The sequence below is a fragment of the Agelaius phoeniceus genome, chromosome Z, assembly GCF_051311805.1.
Source record: "Agelaius phoeniceus isolate bAgePho1 chromosome Z, bAgePho1.hap1, whole genome shotgun sequence".
Taxonomy (NCBI): Eukaryota; Metazoa; Chordata; class Aves; order Passeriformes; family Icteridae; genus Agelaius; species Agelaius phoeniceus.
The window spans coordinates 24972143-24985052 of NC_135303.1; positions in this window are offsets into that span (position 1 = coordinate 24972143).

Here is a 12910-nt window from a genome sequence, read left to right on the forward strand (position 1 = left end):
CCAGCCACTTCTGTATTTTTAGTGTTGACATTCTTTGCCCAAGTGCTTTTAGTATTTCCAGACATGCCCATCTAAGAGAGTTTTTGTTAAAAAGATTGCCCTGAAGGTGTAATGCCTGATGTTCAGATAAAATCTGTAAAAGAATACTGTATTTATGGCCCTTTTCTCCTCTAGATTTTCCCCCCTTCATTTAGATCCAGGGACTATATCAGCCACAGTTCTGTGAAGCTCACTTCGGAAAATGATTGGACAGACCTATAGACAGAATAGAAAATTTAAGCTGTATTTCAGAAGATGAGGAGAATTTTTTTTTCTCTGTATGTTTTTTATGCCCTGTCAGCAATTTTTATGTGCAATGCATTATGGTCTTTTATCTTAGTATATATATTTTTCCCTAGCTTTTATTCAGTGAGTTAGTAAAATAGAGGAATTGCCAACCAAAGGAAAATGTAAAGTATCTGCACTTTTGCATTATTGATCACAAGATTATTTGTGCTACACTTACTTGTTCACAGAACTCAGATTTGTATCAACTTAAATGCATAGTAACCATTGCAAAAGCTGATACAACCAATGTCTTTAGCCTAAATTATTCTAAGTCTAAATTATTTTAAAAATTATTCTGAGTACTATTTAAGGGTGAACTGAAAACTCTTTACTGTATATCCCTTTTGAAAATTAATAATTTCTGCAGTAGCTTACTTGGAGTTTTCTGCTTGTTGTTTATGAAATGCAAAATTTGCACAAAAAGTACTATCAACATATAGAATTTAGAAATGTCATAGCCCATTTCAAGAAGTGTCTCTATACTGGTATTTCTAAAACAAAATTTTTTCCTGCTGTTAGCAGTTTTTAAACTTTTTACTGGTTGTCAATATAAAATGCAAGCAGACAGTGTCATTTTTTTCCTGCTTTCTTTTGTTCTATTTTGTCTTGCAATTTTTTGCATTATCGAGCTTTCCCTTGATAATAAAAAATTCTCTTTATATATTTCTGACTTATCTAAATATTTCCCTTATTTTTTCTGAATTCAGACCCAACTAGTATACTGTGCTAGAAGTAGGACAATTCTAAAACTAAAATATTTTTTCATTGCTTAGAAATCCTTTAAAGGGATGGTTTTTTTATCTAAACTATTAAATTTCCACATCCTTATATCTGACTATAATGCTAAAGGTGATTCTCATGATGGATATTTCTTTCAATGTTATTACTGTTCATTTCACTGTCTTTTTGTCATTAAAAATCTAATTGTCATGATAGTGACTTCTAGAAAAAAAATTCTTTAAGATCATGGTTTCCTGGTTCCTATTGTATTAATATTTTTTCTTTGGTACTTGCATGTCATTCCAACATTTACATCATAGTTTAACATGAAAAAGACTTCAGTAAAGTAAATAACAAATGAAATTAATATGCTCAGTGTATCAATATACCATAAGGTTTCATGCATGAGGCAATAATCAGTAATTCCTGCTCAGCATTCACCATTTCTACTCCACATAAAGCCCAAATACATTAATTAGACTGAAGTATTTCAGTCTTATGAAAATGAAACTTCCTGAAGTAGGGAAGAATAGAAGGATTTGAATCAGGAAATTGCTAAGCTGATCTAGATTTGTCCTCAGAACTATTGCCAGTGGAACTGGAGGGTTTTCACAGAATGTCCTTTTCATGTTAAACCTTGTGAGGGTCCCAGTCCGGCAAAAGACTTTCTGTCAATCTGCTCTCTCATCCACACTCAGCGAACTTGAAAATATGCTGTAATAGTTCTTTGCCATTTTAGTATAATTATAATACCAAAACACCTTTTTGACTTGGAAACAGAACTTTATTTCAAGGCTGATTAATTCTGACATCTCCCAACACTTAGTACACCTTCTCATGGCTTTGCTGATAAGAAAAATACACAAAGGGATATCCTCTTAAATAGAGGTATCCCTCCTTTCCTCAAAATTCTTGTTTAATATCTTAAATAGAAACACGTATGTCTAATGGAACTTGGGATGGGGACACTGATGCAATCTCTTTCTGTACCTACCAGCAGTAGAATGTTTAAAAGTTCATTACACAATGTATTGCAAGGAGGAGGCAATGCTCTGGGCCTGCAGATAAACAAAATCCTCCTACATCTCTCAGGATGAAAGTGACACTGGAACTAGAGCAGAGGACAGAACTATTTCATTTTTGTAGCCTTGAATGGAGGGAACATTTTTTGTAATCCTAAATGGAGGAGGACATTCTGCATAACTGTGAATACATCTCATATTTTTTCATGTCTTGTTCATACAAGGTTAAAAATATTGAAGAAAAGTACTGAAGATAAATCAAATGGCGAAATGGTTTGTGTTTTGATATTAATATCTTATCAAAGTAGCAATCTTTCATATTCCCATATTAGAGATATATCCTATAATGGTGACAGGGTATGTCTTGGCTTACACAGAGTATCGTCTGATAAATAGATTTAATGCAGAAACGTCTGTTTGGAACACGCAACAGCAAAATGGGGACAGATGTTTGGCTCTCTTTGGAGCTCATCAGCACAGTCCAACTGCTTTAGTTGTCAGATTGGTTCAACCCTCAGTCCAGATGCAGAGAAGCTCAGTATTTTGATACTAACTAGTACTAAGTGTAAAATGTGTGGCAGCTGAAACACTCAGGAAAATTTAGCCTTCTGCTCAGAGAATACTTCTGGGTAGATAATGTTTTTGCTTATTTCATTGAACAAATGTGTTCAATTCTCTTTTGAAATATGATATTACATGTATTAATTAAATGAGCAGAATTAAAAATGCTTGCATTTTTTGTTTGGTTTTTTTTGGGTGAGGGGCAGTCAAAACTGAGGGAGTGGATGGTGAAGTCACAGTTGCCAAAAAACAAGGACTTTGTAGTGAAGAGGATAGGTCTGCTGCACATGCAGGCATGTAACCATTTCAAGTTTTTTATATATGGTGCTTTGGGGGAAAGAGCTTCTTACGTGGTGTGAGGTGAGAGGGAAAGAATACAAGCTGACTTTGCAGCTTTTCTCCAATGTTTCAAGGAAAAACCTCCCTGCAGAGGTACTGGCACACAGCACAGCTTCTGCTTTCTGAAGCTCTTGGGAATCCTTATGGTGCCCTTTCTCATGTCTCTCATTCTGCCTTTGGGAAAATTGTGGATTTAGATGAGGTTATGCAAAAATTCTTGGTTGTCACTGACTTTTAAAAATTTTTGTTTCCTAGAAATTGGAAAGATCTTGAGTCATCCGGTTCATTCTCCTGAAAGTAAAAGATTGCTCCCTACAGTTAGATTTCTTAAATTATTAATTGCCGCTAATTTATCTGATTAATTAGAACCTTTTACTTAAAATAAATTATTCAGATATTGTCATTATCTGACCAGCTTTGCAGGTGGCTATATAATATTCTGAAAAGAGTCTGTAGACTTCTCTGAAGTATTACCTAAATGTCCCAGGAAGATAAATATTTACCGTGCTAGGTTTTGTAAAAACACATACAGGAAAACATAGGCCTTGACACGGTATCTTTATAGTCCAATTAAAGACAAGTGATTAAACCACACAGTAGGAGAGAAGAAAAGACAGTGATAACAGTGTAATTTGTGAAACTTCAGAGTATTGCTGCATGTGTGCTCTACTTACTCTGATTTGTGGGTATTTTAAACATGAGTTTCCTTTCCTATCACATTCTTGTCTCTCTTGCCTAAAGCCTCTCTGACTTCTTAAAGGTATCATCTTATATGCTTTCAGATGGAGAATTTGATAATCAAATCTTATGAAATCTTGAAAAATATTTCAGTCCTTTTCCCTGAGACTTCCTTGAACCAGGTATTCCTCATTGATAAAGTAGTGTGTTTTTAGGAAGCAAGTCATCTACTTTTGACCTGTAGATAACAAAGTCATGATTCAAAATCCTTTGAAACCAATTACTTCCCTTGTTTTGTATCAAATCCTAGGCTTTCATTCTATAAACATTCTAAGGGAACCTATTTTTAAACCAAATTTAACATTGACAAAAAGCATTTCCTCCTGAGAGGATGTTGTGTGGAGCTTTGTTAGCCCTTGGTTACAAAGTTATTTTGACTTTAAGTTGTGGTTTAAAACAAGTGATGGGGTGTGTGCTTTTGGATGAACTCTCAAGACTTTCTGAAGTTCGCTGCACCACTTTTACCATAAATCATTAGCTTCCCACTCCTGATGTCAGAGTACAGTAACAGCTCTCTAGTGCCTACCTCCACCTTACCTTAAAATAGATCATGCCTTCTGGCAAGGGACAGGAGCAAGAGTTTTAGTAAAAGACTGTATTTAAGCACAATGGGTGAAGACCTGCTACAGTGTCAGTGCTGAAGGGGAGGTGAGAATGTCACAAACATATTGAAGATCAAGGACAGCAAGTTTGATATAAATAGCCTTTGTGTTTTTGTTGAAGGGGAGGGATATGCAGTTTTCATAGAAAACTCCCCTTTCTTACCCTAATCTTTATTATTGACTTCCACTTCAAAGTACAAATGCAGAAGAGGCAGAACTGGGCTGTTCAGCTGGAAAAGAAAATAGAAAAATATGAAACATGTAGTCACATTTGACAGTAGTGCTAATGGAAACCATGAAGGAAAAAAGGCCTTTTCTCTAGCAATAATAATATTTTGCTCTTGTTATGTAGTAAACAGTGTTATCAAAAAAAAGCCCCAAAACTTTGGTGTACACTACCATAGCTTTCTTCAGAGGTGAAGAGAGAAATTATACTGTTTTATTATATCTCTTTAAAGGCCTTTCTAATTGTTTGATCCACTGACACATCTGGAAGGAAAGTAATGATAGAATACCTAAATACGACATGAGAATGTACAAAATTTTACATATTCTGTATTTAGAAAGTACATTGGCAAAGAAAAAAGAGCAGTAGCATATGCATTCCTACATCACAGAAACTACCCTGAGACCCCCAATGTTCAGAAAGAGCAGAAGCAGCCCCTGATGATGCCTGCTATACAATAGGGCAAGCAGCAGTTTTGAAAGATGAGGCAAAATATGTGAATATTAAAACTAGATATGATTATTGTCTCTGAACTGAACACCATTATTTTGGTTGAGTGCATAGACAAATTAGTAGTTTTGTTTATTTATTTATTTGTTTATTTTAGGTAATATTTCCAGAATTCTGTTGTGTCTTAGTTATATTAGCTTAAAGAATCTGTCTGCTACTATTTGTTCTGCATCATGTCTTTGTCTTTTTTTTTTAATTCTACAAAGATGTTCCCTTGCTCTCTCATCCTTAGTAATACCAGATTTTACTTTTACCCTCCTCTTTGAAGGTTATAAGATTTATACATCAGCTCTCCACCACAGATTCCAGAAAACTAAGTTGATATGCTAATTTCTTACTTAATTTGTTTCGTTCTAGAGGTCTAACAGAATTTCAGCTTCTAAGTAACTTAGTAATGCAAAGGAGTACTCTGAGAGAGAGAAGGTCTGGAGATGGCTCCAGAAAAGGCCTCACAGGCTGGCGTTGGTGCTCTCCATGGAGGAAATGCAGCACACAAAGCAGTCTGATAATGGTGCCCTCTATGTCCCAAAGTTTATAAAGAGGTGAAGCATTTCTGGATTAACATAAGCTTTTTAAATGTCAGGATGCCTCTGCCTAACTCTGCTAAGCCTGTCTAAAAATAGATTGTGAAAGAAGATAAAGCAATATGTAGACTGTTACATATTTTTGTCCTCTGTTTCTTTCTGAGTTTAACGTCAATAAATAATTAAGGCTGAAGCCCTTGTATAAAAACTGCTTCACTCTGATAAATCTCCAAGATCACACAACAAGAATAGATAAAACAGTATAATTTTATATACTATCAGATTTACTCAGAGACACACAGTATAGGAGTTTTTGAACTAGAAGGAACAGATGTAGCCACTTGCTTTCCCAGTATAATTTTATTGGGGCCTACATTGTTACAGTGTAAAAATAGCCATAAAAAATAGCACTTTCTGAAAAAGATCATCAACTCTGCCACACTATGTGATTGCAGCTTTTACAGTCTGTAGCAAAGATAGCTCTATGTTGTAATTAATTTTTCTTTAATGTTCTCCTTTTTCAATACACATGTAGTGTTTTATTTGAGAAAACCAAATTAGGATTTTCTTGTGTCAGGGGAATTGAGCACTGGAAGTCAAAATGAGCTGGGCACATAAGCAGCAGTAGTTGCTTTACAAAAGTGTACCCAAAACGCCTTTGCTTATGTCAAATGCTAAATTTATCCCCATTGGGATTTAGGCTGATGGGAAGTTGTCTGTTTAAGTGAAACAGCTTTTTTTTTTTTAATTAGTCAAGCATAAACATGTCCTAATTTCATGTATACATTTAGGTTTCCAAAATAATCCTATGGAATTAAATTTTTGCTTCTTGAAATACGTGTCTTTGGCTTAAACTATGCAAACTATTGGAACAATTAGTTGAGATATAAGATTTTAAAAATTAAAGAAGTTCATGTTTCAGAGTAAAGTCTCTGAATATAATAAATGCAAGACTCTTCTGGATCATTAACAAAAGGAAAAGAAAATCCTTCAACAGGGCAGGACAAAGACTTTGCAGTAGTCCAGTAACATTCAGTTCTATATGCTTTATTTTCATCATTTTTACTATGTCTTGGAAGAATTTTCTCTACACAAAAGCATTTCTCATTGTTTTCTTCAAAGATATTTCCTTTCCATCCTGAAGGACCTTAATGTGAAAAAAGCTTTGGGTAAGAGATAGGGAAATTACAGGGTGCTGAAGGATGCTTTGTCTACACTTTGCAGAAGTTCTCTCTCATCAGGTCTGCTTGCCCAGGCTGCAAGAGGCTTTTCCCCCAGAGACAGCAAGGGCTGCTAAGGGGTGATCTGCACAATCCTCTTGCCCTATGCAGGAGTCAGAGTGGAGCCAGGGATCATAGCTGTGGAAAACACTAAAAAGCCACCTGCAGTGCAGGCTGCTCAAGGACACCTTCTATTCAGTCATCTGTGGTGTGGTCTCCTTTACTTTAGCAGCCCACCATAATTAGGTGTCAGAAGCTGAAGAAATTATCATTGAACACCCACCCACCTGGGAAAAAAACCCGAAAAAACCAGACTAACAGGAGTATCTATAAATGAAAGGAGGACAGAGAGGTGGTGCTAAGACAAATAGCCAGTCTGACCACGAGAACTTGGTCCATACATAAATTATGCATTCATATCTTATAGATCACATAAGCAAATATGAGACTTTTCAAAAATTTCTCACTGGTCATTAGATCCTCCTTGCACTGTTCATGTTTTTTCCTGTGGTGCTAATGCTTTCAGTGCTAGAACTTATATATAGTTCTTACGAAATGACAGTATTGGAACCCCATTGAATATGATTAGTTCAGAACATCTCTGGGCAGCTTGCAAATACCCTTTCAATTCACATTAGTATATTTCCAGTCTGAATGTTCTTTTAATTTTAAAAAAAGGACTTTTAAAAAGAACAAAAAGAAAGTTCGATGTTTCCTAAAGCAACATTCAAAGCAATTAAATGAAACCTTTTTAACAGCATGATATTTTTCATTCTCACTATCACCTCTTTAGCCTTAAGTAAAAACCAAAAGAGGTCTTTGAAAAATGATGATTTTTTATATTTAATAAGTGATCTTTTCATGTTTCTGCTGTTGTATGCTTTTGAGCTATCTAACAACTATGGATATATAGCTGGCAGAAGGGCAAACTTGTCTCATATCCTGTGAAGAGGTGACTACCTGAAGTGTGGGTATGAAAGAAATTATAAGAATTCTCTGAAAGGTTTTACTACAGAGAATACAGGGCTGAGACCTTCATCTAACCCTGGATGCACATTATTCTTAATAATGCATATCCGCACATTTTTTGCAGACTTAAAGTAGTGAGCTTACTAAAATTGACAATATTTTACAGGAACAGAAAAAAAATCATGTTTCCTGTATCATACACAGTTCTTTAATTTGTGACATATCACTTTTATCTCTTCTTCCTTTAACACCAGATTTGGTTTAATTAAATTTATGTCAAATGAACACATGAAACGAAAGGAAAATCAGAAAGCCTCTAAGTTGCCCATTAGTGAGTCAGTGACTGCACAGTGAAAGGCTTTTGAAGCCTGGCTTACTGCCAGAACAAGCTTGCAATGATGCTCAGAGACACCCATGATGCTTTGAAGGGAAGAACTTAGCTGACCTGAACCTGTTCTGTGGAATCAGTCCAAATCCTCATGGGCTGGATTTAAAATCTATAATAAGTCTTCTGTCTTCAACCATTTACCTCTCAAGTGAAAAGAGGGTGTGAAACTACAATATGTGCACATAATTAATTAGAATAAATCATTCTTTGTGTAGTACATGCTTTAAAAATACACCACATTTGAATAATTTTTTAACTCAATAGCAATTTTTTTCTCTTTTTTTTTTTCTAAAGTGGATCTAGAAGTTGTTAAAACATGAAATATCACTGCCTTACCTTCCATGCAGTTGAAATAATCTGTGTTGATCATGAGTGTGTCTGTCAGAACTCAGCCCTCTGGGATCCTGAACCTTTGCCAGATTTGACCCATGGATCATGTGAAGTGAAACAGCACACAAATAAAGTATTTGGTGGGTCTGGGCTGAAGACAGTCAGCACTTTTCAGGTGGGACACCGATGGCGTGGTGTAGCTGCCATCAGAGAGTGACTGGCTGACACAGGCTGAAGAGACTGCTAAGAAGGTGCAGGCTCCTAGGTCTGTGTCTTAACAATAAAGTCTATCTTTAGGAAGAAAAGTGTTGTGAAACATGGTAGGCTACATATCTAATTGTTCTGTAAGATTTTGAGGTATGGCCCACAACAGAAATGGTTTGCATGGTCAGCTTAATCCGCTCCCAAATGTACAAGGAGAAGCAAGCTCATTTCAGAATAAAAGCCCCTGTACCAGCAGCTGGGTTGAATACCTACTGAGCATTATGTATTTTATATTCCCTTTCCAAGCTCTTTCTGTTATAAACAAAGCCCTATAAACAGGTTATGTGAGTTTAGACTATTAATTTAAATGTAATTGTCTTCATGCTAGGCAAATCACACATCTATCACACACGATTTATACAATAGAATAGAATATCATGCTAAGTGGTAATTTGATAGACTTACTTGCCAGCAAGTAGCGAGACAAAGAATTCTCACAAGAATTCTTTTTTTACTGACAGTCTGTATCCAGTTTGGCAGCTGCTAACTCCTTATCCATATCTTGCACAGACAATAAATTAACTCCTGGAGTTTCAACACCTTGAAATATCAATATTTGGTCAACTTATTTCAACCTGAATTTTAGATTACTATAGCAGAATAAGGCAATATGTTTTTATCTTATATTATTTTAAAGTTAGATTTTTTTTTCAATTCTCCAGACTGAAGGTTATAAAGGCATCTTTCATTATTAGGAAATGTAAATACCAATTTAGTAGTCACAAGAAAGTATAGCTAATCACATTACCAATTTCAAGTGCCTTCAGAATTGTAATATTTCTTTGCACTTACTTAATTTCTTAGCACTTTGTGACTTCCAACTGCAGGTCAGAGCCCATTCTTTTAGTCAGTCTGACTCAGTGAGATGTACACCTTCAAGTGAAAGAGCTGCTGATCTCCAAACCAGTGCCTGCATTCTGACAGCTTTATGAACTAGTTTTGGATCTGGAATAAGACAAAATTGAATAAAGGCATACATCTCAATTGAAAATTTGAATACTTTTTGGAAACAGCAAATTTAGAATACTTACATGTGCTGGAAAGTTGAAAGAATTATTATTTATATACTAGAAATTAAGTAGGTCACATCAATACTTTGGTTTTGGAGGACTCAATGCATCACCATTATGTGATAGCCTAAATTCAAATAATGATTTTTTTTAGTTTTCATTTTGACTGAGTCCTTGCAGCACCATATCTGTTACCTGATAGTAAGACATGTTTTGTGTGTCCATCACTGCTTTACTTTTTTGAATGATAAATATAAATAATACTTGGCATACCTTTACTGTATTTCGTTAACCATTGACCATCCATACAGCTTTGGTTTTGGGGGATTATGAAGTTCAAAGAATTTTCAGTCTTTACTTGTGAGTTAACCTTTTCAATTTTTCTTGCTATGCACATTCTATTTTGCTAAATAGGATTTTGTATAGTATATACAAAATAGGAATAGTATAAAGAGAAGGTATTTTCAATATTATTCTCCTTAAATAAAATGACTGGGGAAAAAACCCAACCGAAGAATCTAAAGGTGCTAATAACTGCAACTTTGAGCTTATTCTATTATTCCATGATAGAATGGCTGTAAAACATGGCTTCATGAAATGTATGTAAGAACTTTCTCTCACTTGTATTTAGCTTGATTCCAAAATCTTTGTCCCTTGTCGGTGTTCTAACTATTAAGATTTAAGAAATAGTAACAATGCATTCAAGTTCCTCAGATTTCAAACACAGGATAAGTTCAAAGGAAAAAACCCAAAATATTGAAGGTGTCAGAAGTCTGATGTCACCAGAAGAAATGGGGTTCATTGTTTTTATATTAATGAGAACCTTCTCTCTTTACAAGTACAGCTGCTGCTTGTACTGAGAAAAACCTTATCATAGTAATCCTTAAAAAAACATTTTTAAAAATGGAATGCTTCACCAGAGAGAAGTTCTGGTGTGAATCAACTGTGGTTTATATCATAAGTGCTTGACATCAAAAGTGTGATAAAAATACTTTTGTCATGCGAAGTGTCAGTTTACGTTTTACATATGCAGCTTCTAATTTTGCTGCACAGGTTTACATAACCACTTCAAAAGTAGTTTGTTTCCTGTAGGAGTGGTCCAAACCTCAAAAAACAATACGTAAGATAAGTTGCAGCAGAAGGTAGAAGAAGGCAGTAATAATTCAGGCTGTGCCACTAGCAAGAGGTGCTTTCTATACCACTGACTAGCCTACACATCAGGCAAAAGGGGTGGCCAGATTAATTGAGATTTGGGTTAATTCATGGAAATATTTGAAGTTTCTTCAAGGATTTTAGATTAGAATTCTTTTTTCCTTACCAGATGTAAGATACAAGCCTTTTTTTTTACCTTTTAGGTCTTCTAGTCTATAGTTAATGGTATTTTTTTTCAGTAAAATAGACTGTTTATTAGTTTTGTTTCATGTATTAACAAACAAGGACAGCGCTTGAGAAAAAAAATACAAAAATTATCTACACTGCTAGGAAAAAGGATGGAACTAACCCTGTGATTCTTTGCAGATATTTTCAGTAATATTGTCATTTTTAGTTAGAAATTACCAATTTGTTTTTATTCAGGTTTCTCTCTCACTCATAATTTGTAGTTTTTAAATGGACATATTCCCTAAAAAAGTTCTAATGTCTTTCTGTATTTCTTTATGTTTAACAATATCACCTCCATACTGTGGATGACATTCCCAAGCTTGCTTACTAATTGCCTTCAGAACCATCCTCCTTCCTTTTGGAAAAAAGTAAACACAGGGAAATTATAGGATATATTATTTGATTTGAATTTCTATGAAAAAGCCATGCTTGTAGAAAACAGGATATAAACTTCTGCATCAAGAACAGCCTAACCAGAGTATATCACCACCTCTCAGATGAAGGAGAAAGACCCTTCTTTACTTAAAATCCATCTCTTACATAAGCATCATGGATTTTCAGAGCTGACTGACATCTTGACTTGAGGAATTATCCAACTATCACTTTTTTATCCATTATAGCACTGCAGTTTTATTTTTCCTTAGTAAATCACTTCTCTGCTGAATTATAGTATAACAGAATAAATTCAGCAAGCTGATAAATGCATGTAGAATATTCTGGGTTAATTTTACTCATTCTTTCTTTTTGGTTTTATTTTTTTTTAAATTATGTTTTCACAGCATAACTTGTGACAATGGGACAGCTACTTTTTAACAGCCTGGTTATAACTGAATGTTTTGATGCAAATATGAATTAGAAAGTTACCTAATTATATCCAATGAATCCTTGCAAGGCAGGGAATCTTACTGATATTAAGATCAATTGATGCCTCAAACCCTTTTAGACCTACATATTAACTTTCAGACCTACAATAAGTTTTAAAGGAAGAAATTTAATCTTTGCAAATCAACAAAAAGAGCTGTTAACAATGAATTCAATGTTTAACAACCTGAATTAGGGAAGGGACCATTGCTACAAAAGACTGAGTACATATTTTTGATTATTAGAGAGAAACTTCTTATAAAATCTTTTAGTAAAGCTAGTAAGTGAATCAAAGTTTTTAGAGTATTTGTTTTATAGGAATTGTTGGGTTTTTTTTCAATGAAGTCATGAAGTATGAAGATTCATTAATTAGGGCAAAAAAACCCCACCAAATTTGCTAAAATTAAACCCTTTCCTGCATAATGTCAGTTCTATGGATTTCTACAGGAAATATAAATAGTCATCACCTAAAACTGGCAGCCAAAATACTTTCAGATATATTTTATGGATCAAGAAGCATCTCTGTTGGTGAATCCTGTCTTCATAAATTCCCTACATCCATTAAACATTCTTTGTGATAGAATTACAAACTGAAATAAACATTGTCTTCTTCAACAAAAAATATTTTAAAGCGTCTAGTCAATTTGTGGCTTACAGAAAAATCTCTGTAACTGTGTTTATACACTTCACAGTGTTCCTGAAAACAGCTGCTGCCTCAGTTTATAGGACATGATGAAAGAAGCATCTTTTAGTACGTGTTGTTCTTTAACACGGTTTTCGCAACAGAAGTACCTCACAAATATGAAATTTAGTGGGAGAAGGAAGAATCCTCAGCTCATTAATTTTCTTTGCAAAGCATCTAAAAGGCTGCTTAGTTTAGAAAATGCTGTTATCTGGGTTAGAAGAAGTAGTAAGTGAT